At 37.4% G+C, this 16,931-nt stretch overlaps 1 protein-coding gene across 1 annotated transcript in view; it reads left to right on the forward strand.

The window, feature by feature from the left end:
- Window positions 1-8,909: 8,909 nt before the first annotated feature.
- Window positions 8,910-16,931, forward strand: part of mmp16a (matrix metallopeptidase 16a (membrane-inserted)) — a 79,435-nt gene continuing 71,413 nt past the window's right edge. The window contains exon 1 of the mRNA XM_077508736.1: window positions 8,910-9,017. The gene's annotated coding sequence lies outside the window, so the exon portion shown is untranslated. The remainder of the gene's footprint in view (window positions 9,018-16,931) is intronic.

Consider the following 16,931-nt stretch of genomic DNA (forward strand, 5'->3'; position numbering starts at 1 on the left):
GTTAAAATTCAAAGAATATTTTATCTAAAAAAATGTAAAACACAAAAATAAAATAATTTTTCAATTTTTATTTTTATTTTATTTATTTTTTGAGAGATCCCTATCCTCAATTCCTCACTAGACCAAAAAAAAAAAAAAAAGAATGTTAAAGAGATACTTTACTTATTTAGCCATTTTTTGCAGTCAAAAATTAATATTTTGCCTGTAATAAATTTGATATTTTCATTATTTTTCATGTACAATTAGTACCTTTAAAAATACATTTTGCAACTTGCTGTCGACTGAAAATGACATCACAAGGGCTCAGGTAACCAATCACAGCTCACCTTTTTTTATAGGTTTGGTCATGTGACATTCACAAGCTGAGCTGTAATTGGTTACCTGTTTTCTAGATTTGGTCATGTGTTTTTAAAGGTACTAACTGTACGTGAAAAATAATCAAAGTATCAAATTAATTATAGGCAAAATATGAACTTTTTATTGGTATAATGGGCTAAATAAGTGAAGTATCCCTTTAAATTAGATTAAATGTGATGTTTATGCTTTCCTCATAGAGTTATAACTCGAATTTATGCGTCTTCTAGAGTATGCAGCAAAAGAAAGAAATGTGGCGTGAAACCAAACACACTACAATATGTATAGCGTGTGTGTTAGCAGATATAGCAGAATAAGTGCTGAGTGAGTACTTATGTGTAAACACTCCCACAATATGGAATGAAATACTGCTGTTGAGTTCAGTGTTTATATAGTTAGTTGGCTCATACTATTCTTTGCCTAGATGTAAATTAAAAAAAAAAACAACAACATTGGAATATTTAACACGAGTAAATACCACTTACAAATTCAAGCCTGCACAATATAATGAGATGCTCTTAGATTTGTTTTTGATTTATTTAAAAAAAAATACTCAAGATAAATTCTCTGATGGTCTGTCATTTAAACAAACACATTATGTTTAAAAAAAAAAAAAGTCTAGCATGGCTGTGGAAGGTTTAAAAAAAAAAAAATCACATACTGTATGTATGCAAAGGTTGAGAAATGGTAATTGACACAATGCTGCCACATAAAGTTGAGCTCAGGCAAACGTCTCAGCTGACAGTTCCGTTGACGTCGAGCACGACCTCATCCTCATCCTCTGTCCTTAGATGAACTTCCTGCGAATTGTCGGTGTTGTTTCTCACAGGGGAGAGTCACAGTTTGGATGACGATTTGTCACACTGTATTGAAATTGATGTGACTTCTACATTGTCACATACCTCAGAGTTGTTATTTTTGCTTTGTTTGTGTGCTGTGGGCCACGGCTGTTTATTTACTTAACTGGAGAGAGTTGGAGGAAGCTGTTATTTGTACAAATACATTTTTTTAAATTTAATTATGTTCAAACCATAATAAGAAACACTACTTGATTTCCAGTGACCTACATACAAATAATATTAACCTATCAACCATATCAATAGTTTTGAGTTTCAGTAAAGGCCAACTTGATCTGAGCTGGAAACAAATCGAGCATGTTTGTGCATACGTGGGTGGAATAATGGACGAAAGTGGGCTAATTTGATTATTGCCAAAAATGAATCGCCTTGAGAAAAGGCAGACCTCAAGGCAGCAACAGGATGTTGTGTCAATATCGATCTGTTCAGGGGCGTTCAGGATGCAGTGGGAATATGTAGTGTTTGTTTTTTCCATTCAGGTCTACAGTGGGATAGCTTTTTCTCACCTTTATTTTAGAACACCGCTTCTTTAAGTCTGTACTTTCTCAGTCATCCAGGGCATCCACAAAGTTTGAATCGAGGCAACTGGACTTGTTCTTATTTGTTGAAGACCTTTCACCTATAATCCAAAAGCCCTCTTCATCTTTAGGTGTTGGGGGTGGGAAACCATAGGGTGTTACTGTTGTTTTGCCCGGCCAAGTGGTATGCCCGGTTTATGTTTATTTTTACTTCCCCTCTTTTTCAGCTGAGTTCAGTGAGTACAGGTTAAAGGTCACATCGTGTTTTGAAATGATTTATCTAAGAAATAAAACACAAACCTGGCATTTGAGCAACTTTTTATATCCACTGTTGCTCAACAACAATAATTACATTTAACCACTTTATCACATTCTGTCTTATTGTGAATGCTGAAGCATTCCCACATATGTTATTGTGATTTTTATTCTCCACACTTTTTTGCCGTGTAACAACTCCCACGTAATACTTCCAATTTACATTGTTCAAATGTCAACTTGCTTCAAAAATTCACACCTCCCGGGGTATATATATCGTCTGATTCCACATTACTTACAGTATTTGCACAATTTAACGTTTAATTTCAACTTTTCCCCATTCATTTTCAATGGGACAGTCAGTTAACTCTTTTCTAAGTATCACTTTTCCCGCCCACTTCCATAAATATAACTTATCATCATTTCCAGGTGTCTGATACTGCTCGGTGGCACAGTTGGTACAGTCCATTGCCCAGTAACCAGGAGGTTATAATTTCATAATTTATCTCTCAATTGACTTTAAAAGCATTCCACATGCTTTCAAAATCTTAGCATTCAGCTTCAAATTTCTTCAAAAATTGCACTTAGTCTAGTCTCTTAAGTGATTGTTTCTTATTAGAGAGGAAAAGATGGAATATCTGCTGAAGAAAACCTGGTTAAAAGTCAGGATTGTCGCTGTGCAGAGGAAAAAAAAAAAGAGGAAACATCAAACATCTGCAAGCAAACTACAGCTCTTTTTCCATTTGTGGTCCTAAGAGCGTCACTCATCTGTCCATCGACCCATAATGCAATGCTGCCTTGCCCACTGGTCTGGCTGGAGACTGCAATGCCGCGAATGGCCTTTCATTAGGCTCTTTTGCGTATAATTTAAGTGTGTGATCAAGTTTGGCGCAATTCCAGTGGAAACTCCAAAGTTGGTTTCAGTTAAAATACCCCTTTGACTTGAAACTGGCATTGTTCATGTCATCATACTGGACATTACATAAGCAAGAGAGCTTAGTTCAAAAATCATCCACAAATTGGGTTTGAGAATTTCTTGGCCTTGCAACATTTCATCCAAAAGAATGAGCAGGCCTAACAGGAGATTTCGAAAGAACTTGATCAGAATAATCAATACCATTGTCAATGTCAGCAGTAACCCGAGTATACATTGTGTATGCAGTGATTAAATTACAGTATATATATATATATATATATATATATATATATATATATATATTTTTTATACCTTGAAATAGTCATTTTAAAACAATGACTTTTTTTCTCATGTATTTATTTTTTACTAAATATCCTCTTAAATCTCTTTTACTTCTTAGTACGTAATGAAAAATTCAGTGCCTGTTGATGTAAACACCGTCCTTTGCCCTGCTTCAGACAAAACCTGCTTCTTTTTCATCTCACCCTCTGGCCTATATTATTATTATTATTATTTTTAAAGCTATATAGTAGGGGTGTCACGATTCACCAACTCCACGATTCGATTTAAATTTCGATTTTGGGGTCACGATTCGATTTTTTTTTCGATTTTTTTTTTTTTTTTTTTTTTTCGCTCCCCCACTTTATAACACAGAGGCATATGCTTCTGTAGGCTAAGGCTAGTCTATGATCATTGGTTCTATTCATTGTACAGTAAATCTTATTTCAAAAGATCGGCTACATATAGGTGATGCAATTTCCATATTATTTTTGTGTAAATTTATGTAATATATGATAATTGACATTAGGCAGGAATGATCAAATTCAAAGAATTTATTTACAATATAAAGTTAACCGTCTTGTTCTTACTGAAGTGTAAAATAAAAAATAAAAAAACAAAAACAAAAAGTCACAGTGGGTGCCTGCCATCTATTGACTGTTTTTGGTTACAACAGTGTGCTGTGCGTTCCTCTTAAAATAATGTGCAATGTGCAACAACAACAAAAAATATATTGTATCCAAAGTCATGGAACAAATACAGCCTGAACAAACTATATCCCAACATTTACAGTTGCTGGGCATACTGTAGCGTGGTTCAAGTACACTAATTAAATGTTTGAATCCAGCGTTTTCCAAGGCTGCAGGTCTGCTGCTATAAATAGACCTATGGATCTGGCGTTTCGCGCGAGCTGAAGTGTGTGGAAGTTTCACTGTAAATGAGGATGAAATAGTTGGTTGGACCGTTGTTTTCCCACTTCTAGTTGAATTTGATAAATCTAAATCTTTGTGATGCCTGCGTAAATGTCCCGTCATGTTTGTCGTGTTTCCCGTTGTTATAGGCTGGCGGCTCGGGCCCGCCGCCGGCTCCGCTCCCCTAGTATGTATGTGTGTGTTTGTGTCGGCTGGTGCCCGTATAATGGTACTTCAGTTTGAATGCGCCAGCGCGACACTCTGATTGGAGGACTGTGCCAGCGCGACACTCCGATTGGACGACTGTGCCAGCGCGACACTCCGATTGGACGACTGTGCCAGCGCGACGCTATTGTGTATCCGTGTATTATACCCCTATTGGTTATTGTTTCTCCTCCGTTCTGTCAGTTCTGTCAAATGCGGTTATTATTTGTTCACCTTCCACTTTCACTCCCTTGTCAAACCCCTGCCTGAAATTTCAATTAAAACTACTCAGATGTTAAAGTCGACCCGTGTTTATCTACTCTATATTTTCTGTTATTGTGTTACTTCCCTTCCCCTTGACGAGCCGGGCGTAACACCGTGGCCGAGTACAGTACGCGCACATAGCATATCTTGCAACTGTGGTCTTTTTATCGACAACGTGAACGTTGTCGACATAACTCACCGGGAACGCAAAATGTTTCCAAACTGGTGACGAGAGAAGCGGGAGCGGCTTGAAGCACCATTGCTGTGTCTGTCCGCGCTTGCCATCATGACTGCAGAAGTCAGCTAACAAGTGCCGTTAGCTAGTAGCTGAATGGCTGCGTCTCATTTGCTTTCCTGGGAGGTGGCGGTGGCGGCGGTGGCGGCGGGCGCGGGGGGGGCATCGAATCGTGTGTCCTCTCTTCTATTTCGATGCTCGAAATCGTGACGTAATTTCGATCGATTTCGATAAAAAATCGAAATCGTGACACCCTTACTATATAGTCATGGTGGCTTTATGGTGGCATTAAAAAAAAAGTTAAAGCAGCGACGGAAGGATTCAACAGGATGTTACTTGACACAATCACTAGGAGAAGTCAGAGTTTCCAATAAAGAGCAGAAGATGGGTGTTTGAGGTTGGGAGGAACGAAGCAAAAGAAAATGCTCTGTGGGTGTTCTTACTGTATGTATTTGCGCATGACTGTGTTGTTTTGCGTGGGTTTGAATTAAAGTTTTGGAGGCTGAGTGGATGACATCTTGACAAACTGACAGTGAGCACACGAAGCAAATCTGACAGCAATTTGATAATTTAAAATGCATCTCATCTTGATTATGCGCAAGGATGTGAATGATATCAAGCAGCAGTGGCAAATCTATCTATCTATCTATCTATCCATCTATCCATCTTTCCATCTATCCAGTTAGCTAGCCAGTTAGCTAGCCAGTTAGCTAGCCAGTTAGCTATCTAGCATCCTATAGCTGTCAAACTCAATGGTTTAAAATAGCGCTTTAAGTTTGCTATCTGGGTACCTAGCTAGCTAGCTAGGAAGCTATAGCTGTCAAACTCAATGGTTTAAAGTAGCGCTTTAAGTTTGCTATCTGGGTACCTAGCTAGCTAGCTAGGAAGCTATAGCTGTCAAACTCAATGGTTTAAAGTAGCGCTTTAAGTTTGCTATCTGGGTACCTAGCTAGCTAGCTAGGAAGCTATAGCTGTCAAACTCAATGGTTTAAAATAGCGCTTTAAGTTTGCTATCTGGGTACCTAGCTATAGCTATAGCTGTCAAACTCAATGGTTTAAAGTAGCGCTTTAAGTTTGCTATCTGGGTACCTAGCTAGCTAGCTAGCTAGCTAGGAAGCTATAGCTGTCAAACTCAATGGTTTAAAGTAGCGCCTGAGCCCCACTCATTTACTTAGATGGCAGAGTCTGACACATGAAATAAATTCATGAAGCACTGGAGTAATATCTATCGAACGACAGAGAGGGTAAAAGAGAAATAAAATCATTCCTGCTGTGTGTGGGAGTCGCCTGTGGGTTTAAAGTTCTTATTTTCATCTGCTCTGACTTACTGCAGTGGCTCCTCTAAAATGTACAGTAAGCCTTCCGGCTGTGTTTGTTTTGCAGATGAGACAGTCCCCATGTTGATCGATGTGGGCGCTAACCATCATGACTGAAGTGTAAATTGGAGAAGTGAGGACACGGGGAGGTTTTTTGGGGACTTGTCATCTTGGGCGTCCAGTCTCCTTGAGGCTGTGGCTGTAATTTGTCATTTGCACGCCCACAAAAGGATAAACAGATCTTTTGCATAGCAACTTTTTCCACAGATAGAATGCGAACAAGTTCGATATTTTGGTATACCTGTATAATTGAATGAGCTGGGAGATGTCTGTAATATCTAATGTTTATGTACAAGCCAAAGTTTTTAGCAAATTAATATAAAGTATTTAAAGAATATATTGAATAAGTTGAAGGAAAAATAGAGTGGATTGAGGCGCAGCTTCTCAAACATGGACTTATATATGAATGGTCTAACAATGCCGTGAATCCATTAGCAGCCAATTTATGTTGCCATACATTGAGTCTGCTGTGTATTCACATTATTTTCTATGGCGAAAATACCGCGGCGTATGGCATAAGGTTGTACCAAAGAATGGGAGAAGTGCTATATTTCATTTCATTTCATTTCATTGCTAAGAATATGTTTTTTTTAATTTTCATCTGTTTATTCATATAAGTCTGTGCACTCAAAACTCATAAATTTTGCTTTTGGCAGCAATTTCAATGAAAATGGAAACTCATAAAAATACTTAATTTTCGGTTACATGTGTTTAAAATGTAGTAAACTAATCTCATGTTCCTCTCCCCTCCTCAAAAATACTAGTTGAACACATTTGAATTATGTGCAACCAATGTTCAAAGGACTTTTAATCAGTTGAATTTAAAAATCGAGATTGGTTGCATGTGGTTAAAATATGTTAAACTAACAAATTTCAAGAGAGGAAAAGTACATGAGTTTACCACATATTAGTCAAATGCAGTCAATAATTCAGTGGCAAAACTTTATCCTAAAACTTTAATCTGGCTAAAAAACAAAAAAACAAACGGAGTTTGTACTGGTTCCCTTATTGATTTTTTTTAGGTGACAAATAACCTTGGCACAGATCTTATGGTCTTGTATCGGATTTCATTAGGTTGTACACATGTACCTACTAATTAAGTATTTGCCAAGTGTGTTGCCACATAGCTTGAAGGATGATAGAGGACTACAACAAAGAAACAAAAATTAGTTTTTGTCCCCGACATTTAGACTTTCCAGGTGAATTGTGCTTGTCTTAAAGACACAAATTGGAGATTCACCACAGGCTATTCAGAGATCAACCAGCACACATCAACCCACACAGCCTAAAGTGATCCTCTTAATCTTTCCCAAAGATCTTGATTTGATTGAAGTCCTTACTCTGCTAAATACCACAGCTCAGGGAAATTGGTAAAATTTTGAATAAAAAAAAAACTAAACATCAAAATGAATAAATTGTTAGTGCGGACAAGGATTTTGGACTTGCAGGATAATCTAATAGCAGTTGAGTATTTTGCCTTCTTGGAGTGTTCATTTGTGGTCTTAGCCCCTACAACTTTTCTACTTGTATTGCTGTTTGTTTCTATGGTGGTATTCTTTTCCCGGGCAACTGAGATGGAGTTGAAAGATTAGGCGCAGTGACCACTCAGTCTATTTTAGCCATACTTTCATTAGATAAGCGCATCCGCATACTCTCACAGAATATATCCCTGATGACTATTAGTGAATTGGTGTTCGTACTTCATATTCGTGTGGTGATTTAAAAAAAAAAAAAAAAAAAAAAAAAAAAAAGGGAGGTGTGATGTAGTAGTATGTTACCGGTTCAGTCATCGTTTCCCAAAGTAAAAGCTGATGTCTGCAAATGTCTTATTTTGATTGAACACATAGTATAATCAGTCTTCTTTCATGAAGGACTAACAGAAATAAGTGAAATTACTGTTGATATTAGGGGTGTGAATTGCCTAGTACCTGACGATTCGATTCGTATCACGATTCACAGGTCACGATTCGATTCGATACCGATTAATCCCGATACGAATTTATAAGTCGATTGTTGCGATTTTTTTCCATTCAAATTTAGAAAATACTATCAGTAAGCTTGTAGAGTGTAAGATTTATATGAAAATGTATTATTTATTTATCTTAAATTTCAGTCTTATAGAGGTTGTAATCTGTTTCATGTTTGAACAGCATTAAAATAAAAATATTAAGGCTTAATGTGCCGTTCATATAACATTCTTCCATGCTCAAGGTGTGAATCCTAAAAAAAAAAAAAAAATCGATTCTGCCGATTATTGAATCGATTCGAGAATCGCGCGATGTAGTATCGCGATATATCGCCGAATCGATTTTTTTTTAACACCCCTAGTTGATATACTGAAATCAGAGAATTTGGACAATTTCAAATAAAAAATGGCTCCAAACGATTAGTTTAAAAATTTTAACAGCTCTAAAAGCAAATAAAAAAAAAATCCATGTACCCGTATATGGATTTTAAGATCACCGTAATCTTCACATTTACAAACAAAACAAACTAAAAACAAACTAAAAACAAATTGAAATGGAATTGAATTGAAATATTAATTATTTACATTCAGAGAGCCACCGCAGAAGGATGAATGAGTACAAGCGGCTTGCCTACCCCTGATCTAGGTGCAAAAATCCAAGTACATTAATTTTCACTGGCTCATTCGCTTATGACTTTAACATCAGAACACCACTCGGCTCTCGTTACATCACCCAGATGGTAAATGTGATTGGTTGCGTGTGTTTCCAGGAATGCTACACGCAGCTACCGAGACGTGGCCATTAGTTGATGTGTCTTGAGGGAAGGTGGTGGATGGAGAGCATACACATCATGTCAACAGCTACTGCTAAGAGGAATAAAGGTGAATTTAATTAGAACAGCACTCGCGGGTAGCGTTTGCTCATATCAGTACTCAACATTTGTCAGACTGAGTGCGGCTAATGAGAGGTTTCGTTTACAGAGCATCACTTGATTGAAATTAGTTCTGGCACCGCATGTCAGTAGATAGTGAGGGGAGTTGCGTTGAACGATTCACAAGCCAAACTCTATCCTAAATAAGCATCTAACGCAGAATGACTTCACTCTGTGTGACGATCATGTGATGCTTCCATTACATCTTGGATTGTGACCTCATTGACCTGCATGCTGACTGTCTCGGGATTTGCCAGCTAATGGAGGCTGAAACATTGTGGGCTGGGCGAAACCGCAGTGTGCATTACGGTGCAGCTTTGCAACGATCAGTATACAACAAACCGTACATACATGAAATAATCATATTTAATATGCTTGGACACAGACCATTTTTTGTCCCTAGGTGTGCTTGTGAGTGTGGATGGTTGTTCGTTTCTGTGTGCCCTGCGATTGGCTGGCGACCAGTCCAGGGTGTACCCCGCCTACTGCCCAGAGCCAGCTGGGATAGGCTCCAGCACCCCCCACGACCCTTGTGAGGAGTAAGCGGTCAAGAAAATGGATGGATGGATGGATGTACTAGAAACTCTCTGTAAAATTTACTTAGAATTTCTAACTGAAAGAAAACTGTACTTGTTTTTTTTTTTAAAGTTAAATATTACTCTTTTTTTTATTTGTTTTTTTACACACTCACGATACTGTATAATAATTCATTGTAAAAAATAAAATAAAAAAAAAAGTAATTGAAAATCCTGTACCCCCCACCCCCATTCCTCTGTGACAAAAGACGCGACAATATGCTATGACAGAATATGACTGACCTGAATCTGAAACCGTCAATTCGCTAGTCAATTCGAGCGGCCACTGATTCGGTATGGAGCGAAATATAAACACTTTTCATAGCATGCTCCTCAAATTTGTTCGTTTAGGCTGCTGTGAGCTGATAGCAGATGGAAATATAAACCATGATGGGCATATCACTAAAATAATAGATTGCTTTCCCAAAAACTTTGCATTCCCCTTCATCATACTAAAAGTTCACAGGGCCGAGTTGGGCATTAAGAAAGAATTAGTGAAGGCAAAGACTATTAAAAAAAATAAAAATAAAAAATCGTCAGCGATGTGCTGCTGCTGATTAACACAACAGACAGACCGTATGGTAGCAAAGCAGCTTTAAGTGTCCGGGGGGATTTATTAAAAACATTATGTTGCTCAGATGTTTCGAAGATTTGTTGGAAACTGAACGGAAGTCAACCGCATCAGAGAACAAGCACTTGCTCAAAACAAATAACATAATTTAAATACATACCTAATGGGGCGCCATGTCAAAAGCAAGGAACTGTCTCTTTTAATTGTGATTTTTTTTTTCTTCTTGTAAACAAAGCTATCAGTATCCCATGCTGATCATTAGGTTATTGCTGTTTTATTGCTATCCTAATTTGGCTGCGGGGTTGTTTATGCAAGCCATATTATCCCCTGCAGATAAGCATGTATTATTACCAGCTACAGTAATCTAATCAATATTAATTACAGCTGAATTAACGATTCACAAAGCTCCTTATCATCAATCAAACCAAGTGCGGCGCCGTACATCACAATTCACCATCACAGCGTTGAAGCCGCCAGCCATTTTCATACAGTATGCGTTTTCATGTTGAAATGAACTTCTTCAATGGCATATGCTTTTGTCGCTTGAAAGTCCAGTTGAGCTGACCTTTTAGATGACTCACCAGCCTCCTCCTCCGCTCTTGGAGTGGTGAGTCAGCTGACAATTACTCCAAATGACATCCTGCCAACCGGAACAGGATTCGCTCAAGATGGAGCAAAGAATAAAGGGCTTTTATTGAGGAGAGAGAGAGAGAGGAAGTATTTTCAGTCCCTATTCACGCTGCCCCCCGCCCCCCCGTTTTTTTTTTCTTGGTTATGCTGTTAATTAAAAAAAAATAAAAATGGAAAAAAATATATACAGTAGATATAAAAAGCAATGAAAAATATAAAATTATTCAAAACATAAATATAATATATATATTGAGGCACTTTCTAATGCAAGCACACATTCAGTTCCTACACATCGACTCCGTTCACAAGCAAATTACGTTCCCCTTCATCTGACCATTAGTGTGGATTTTAAACATAGAAGGGCCAAAACATGTGTTGTGAAAATTAAACTGCACTAAAAAAGTAGCCAGTAGAGGGTGCTAGAACTGCACAAATTAAAATCAACCCAACTTTTTTAATAGATGTGCTGCTTTTAATATCGTGACATGACAACAACAGTATATTGTGGCAGTTTTAATATCACGATATTACGATATTGCCGTTATCGTTACATCCTTAGTGCCTAATGCTGTTAAGACTTCGCTACGTTGAAGGGACCTTTTAAGTATTTTTCATCGAGGTAATTGCAACGCAAAATAGCAATCTAGAATAATAAATGCTCAGATCACAATGAGGCCGATGCTTTCAATGGAACAATGCGTTTTTCCTTCACACAATGTAAGTTTGCATGTACCTTGACAACATGTGAGGTCAGCCCTTGTTTTTTAACTAAGTTGGAGCACCAAAGATGCTCCAATAATAAATAAATAAATAAATAAAATAAATAGGGATATAAAATACAAAAAATAATATACATGGAAATAAAAAAATGAAAAATATAAATAAATAAATAAATAAATAAATAAATAAATAAATAAATAAATAAATACAAATAAATTTAAAAATAAATGTGGAAATAAATTCTTTATATGAGTACAGTGATAAGCTCCAGCACCCCGCACGACCCTTGTGAGGAGTAAGCGGTTCAGAAAATGGATGGATAGATATAATGAGTACATTAAGAGTTTGCTACATTGAAGGGACGTTTTAAGTATTTTCCATTGAGATAATTGCAAACCAAAATACCAATCTAGAGTAGTAAATGCACAGACCACAATGAGGCCGACACTGTCAAGGGAATCGTGCGTTTTTCCTTCACACGATGTAAGTTTGCATGTACCTTGACAAAGTGTGAGGTCAGTGTGATTCCACGTGTGCCAGATTTAATGCATCTTATTAAGGTAAATGAGCGGCGCCGGAGTCCTTGTGTCACCCCGGTAAGCGCGAGTGTTTTGATATTTGAGCAAGGTTGATGTGCCGAAAGGTCAAACTCATTGCAGCGTCGCTTTGATATTTGCCAGCCGGATCACCTTCAACTCGATTCTGTCTCACAAGGACTCGCACAGTTCTGGCACACAGACACACACACGCACAAACAATTGGGCGCATCTCGATAGAACAAATTATTTTGCTTTTGTTCTTTCCACTTTTCATCTATGTTGTGAATGATTTTTGTGCTTCAAAGTGTTTATATTGCTTTTTTGTGCAGCCCTAAACACGTGTTATCAAATGAAAGTTTCCAAAGAACCGAACCCTTCCGATCAAAATCAGCAAAGGTCTGATAATTTGGATGTTTCTAAAAATAAATATATATATATATATATATATATATATATATATATATATATATATATATATCCTGAACAATTATTTGGCAGTTTGAGGTCAAGTTTGTAATTTTTTTTTGTAAAATCATTCCTCACTGGTCTCATCTTATGCCTCCAATTTAATTCTTACATCATGGTGCAACAAAACTGGTTAATCGGAGACCGTAGAGTCAGAAGGAGTTTTTTTACACCGTCTTCCGAGCAACTATACAACATGGTGATTTCCTGTTTGGATCGCTCGGCCTGGAAAACCATCGCCAAAGTCGTCATTCCTACCAGGTCGTCAGGTAAGTTGATCACCTCTTCTCAATTTTTGGTTCATTATACATTTAAAAAAAAAATCACAACATCAAAACGGTAAAACATAACTTTTTTTTTTGTCCCATGAATAAGTCATGCTATCAACGTAACGTTATTAACTAACATCAGCATCTATAACTCTTCATATGCATACGCGGATTTTCGCGACTCTCAGGTAATGTATTGTGATACAAAGAGTGTGGCTTCACAAAAATTACAATTTTCCTTCATCAGTCGTAGGTTTAATATGCCGGAAAAACATGTCAACAAGAGGTGTTTGGAAATGCTGTGACTCAATTGACCTTTAAGTTTCCAATTAGTCCCATCCACTAACTTGTCTATTATGTACTGTAACCGTTGCCTGGGAACTCGTTGCCAAATGTCGTTGCGGCTGGACAGTGACGGGATGCACAAAGATGTGCTGGTAGCAATATCAAGAGTTTCTATTGGATAATTGCACTACATTTATGTGCCTGTTGACCTTGGAGTTAATAACCCATTTCACTATCAGAAAAGCTCTGCAAGCTGAGATTTGCAAGGTGGATTGCACAGAATAGTCACCATATGATAATATACCCCTAGCAATAAAAAACATTCAAAATACTATGTATATTTTTTTTATCTATATTGTGCGCTGGCAAAACCGACACCAAACCCATCTTTCTTCTACAGAAACGTCCTATTTGTGTTGTTTTCGGATGTGGATACAGAGACCACACTAATCTAATATTTATACAACTAAACACTTTAAAATGTAATGAATTTATGGAGTTTAACTGCCTTAAAATGTATATATAATGTATAGATGTATAAAGCCCATCATTAAATTTAACCAATTAACATACAAATCTTTTATTTTTTATTTTTTATTTTTTATTTATTTTTTTAAAAGGGAAAGTGAGTATGAGGCCATATTTTTTTTGCAAACCTAAATATAGAACAAATTCAGGTCACCCACAGGCTTGCTAAATTTTATGCCAACATAAAATGAAACTGTCATATGTTCATGGCGTGTATATTGGTGTTACATTCATAATTAAGTTTGATTAAATGTGACTCTTTGCACTCACTATGCTGATAATACAGTGTCTCAAAAATCACTATACACTTTCTTTTTTCTGTTTCCTTTCAGGTATCATTGAGAGAGCCATGAGACCATCAGCATTTGACAGTTTAATGCTTTGCAGTTTTTGTAAATCACATCATTCCCTTGCCCGTGGCTCGCCAATTGACACTGGAGCAGCGTTGTAAAATTGGCACCTGACAAAAAGTTCTTCTGTGCCCACCTGCTGATCAACGGCATTTACAGAAACTTTATGGCTGTCACGCTGCTACAACGTGGTCAACAATTTACCCTATTCATGGAAAGTTTCTCCAAATAGGATCTTGTGGAACTGCACAGTGGAATGTGCAACTCCTAGAGCAGGCGCTCACGCAAAGCCAGGGTCTATCTTTTCTATGTAAATGTTTCAATATGTATCAATTTATGTTAATTTTTATTTTCATTAAAACATGCATTTTTTTTACTCTTGGTCTACTGTGCAATGAAATACTGGTATAGTGGGAAATAGCGATTTCCCACTAAACAGGAAAAGAAGTCCTCTCCACTTTGACTCTTGTTGTTTGAGAACGCTCAACATTACATGTCATACTCTCCGCAGACATGCATATTTAATTTAGAAGCATATGGTTGTCATCGGAGGAGGTCAATGCTCGAGGCGAAGACGGGCCTGTTTCCTGTGGGCTATGCATCTGCCCTCCACTATTTAGATGTCGGGATTGCAACTGACAAGGAGACATTCCCGCGTAGTGAGAGACGAAAACTGAATATGAATCATTCATCGCTGCATTATCTGAACATTGTGCAAATATCACCAACCCTAAGGAAATAAAATGCTTTCAGTGCAAAATTGTAGGGTGTCTGTAAAATAAATAAATACGTACTGATCACGGTGACCAGAGGTGGTTAGAGTAGACAAAGGTGTACTCATTAAAGAGTACTAGTACTTAAAAAATAGTTTGTGAGAAAGAGCAAATACCTATTGAAAAATGTACTCAAGTTCTGGCTAACTGGTGAATAACATTCATTATTTGCAGGTACTAGCTGGATCAAAGACAGTGCAGGTCTTTCAAATGAAATAATCTTTTGTTGTTGTCATTCCTTGATTATCTTAGTTTAAGTTGACACATTTTGCTAAACCTGTTTTATTTTTGAGCAATTTGTAAGTGACTCACTGCCATGGACTGCCACTGACGGTTATTTACGTCAATTATGTTTTTCAACAGATGGGCATGGAAAAGAGTGCCTCGCAGCTCATCTGTGAAATTCAAGCTTCTACATAACTTTACTGACAAACCGACACCAGTAGATGGCGGTGTTGCATTGTTTTGGATTTGATTGCAAGATATTCCTAAGTTTAAGTATGAGCTGAATCTCGGCTTGTCATGTCGATTATGAGGGAGAGAAATGCCAATATGACTGAAATAGGACAATTTTCACCAACTGACACAAGAATTTTTATGAAATGATGACCTCAAGAAGCGAACATCTCTTTTCTTACTTGTCTTTCATTTTGTTGTACTCTAAATATGTTAGGGTTTCGTATAGTGACTTGTTCATTTTCCATTTATGAATAATTCATTGTGAGTTTGCTCCTGGTTGTTGGTTGCATTTATCCCAAACTTGGTGCGAGTAAGTACGTCTAGGATGTAATCAAAAGTAGAGAGTGCAATTAAGCTCAGTGTAATGGAGTAGAAGTAGCGTTCCTGTGGCATGTTAACTAAGGATGTAACGACAACGGCAATATCGTGATATCGCAATACTAAAAAAGCAGCACAACTGTTAAAAAAGTCAGGTTGATCCATATGTGCAGTTTTAGCACCCTCTTGTGGCTAGTTTTTTAGTGCAGTTTAATTTTCACAAGGCATGTTTTGGCCCTTCTATGATTAAAATCCACCCTAATGGTCAGATGAAGGAGAACATAAGATGCTCAATGTGTGTGTGCATTAGAAGCACAATATTGTGTTGTTTTTTTGTGTGAGCCCTTTTTTAACAATATTGTGACCTTTTTTTCTAATATCATCAAGCTCCCCACAATATCGCAATAATTATCATATTGTGACCTTCATATCGTGATATCGTATTGTGATGTTTGAATATCATGACATCCCTAATGTTAACCAAAAACATTTGTTGCTCCATATAAGATCTTAAAAATGGAAGTCAATACATAATGTGCACAATTCCCATACCAATTCCGTTTTTGTTATAAACAATGTGTAACGGTTAAAGCAAGAAAGCTGAAGGGAGGAGAGAAGTAGAGTGCAAGTAAGGATGGATGTACAACTCAAGCACAGTCCTTGTTGCACATGACTGAACTGAAGCAACAAGGTCTTGGATGACAATATACTTTTAAATCAAATCAATACATACTTTATTTCAGTGAAGTATACACTCAAGACAGACTAATGACTTTGATGCATTCCTGAGTACAAAACACGATCAAATAAAACTATGTAAATCTTCCAGACTGCAGCTTAAGTTGTGCCAGTTAAATCGAATTATGCCTTATCTGATTGTGCAAGCTGACAAACCATTCGTCTACGTTTATGGTTGTGCGCCCCGCTTTTTGTTTAGTCATGGCAGATTGTTTGCAGTGTGGCAGTTGTGGACGAGGCTGATCTTCCTAATGCACCCACCTCTGCAGAGGATATAAATTAGCCCGAACTATAGAGCTGATCTACCCCTGCCAACCTCATCTGCAAAGTGAGTGGTGTGAGGCGGAATGGGGAAGATGCAGTGTCAGGCTGCTCTCAAGGCACACGTGGCGTCAACTCTCGGGAAGTTTCTTGACTTTCTTTCTGAGTTTTCCTACTCAGACAGTCTTACAACATGACTTTAACGACAATGGACCAATGCGAAATCATCTCATTAGGTTAAGTCAAAGCCCCCCCAAACAATAATATGTTCTATGCAGCTCCACTAGTCTAAATGCGGTATTCTGGTTACTATTTTGTTAGTGGAACAAGAGTTAAGCAGCAAAACCCTGCCGTTTTATTTGAGTGAGCGTTAATGACATCAC

Source organism: Festucalex cinctus, chromosome 20 (assembly GCF_051991245.1).
Source record: "Festucalex cinctus isolate MCC-2025b chromosome 20, RoL_Fcin_1.0, whole genome shotgun sequence".
NCBI lineage: Eukaryota > Metazoa > Chordata > Actinopteri > Syngnathiformes > Syngnathidae > Festucalex > Festucalex cinctus.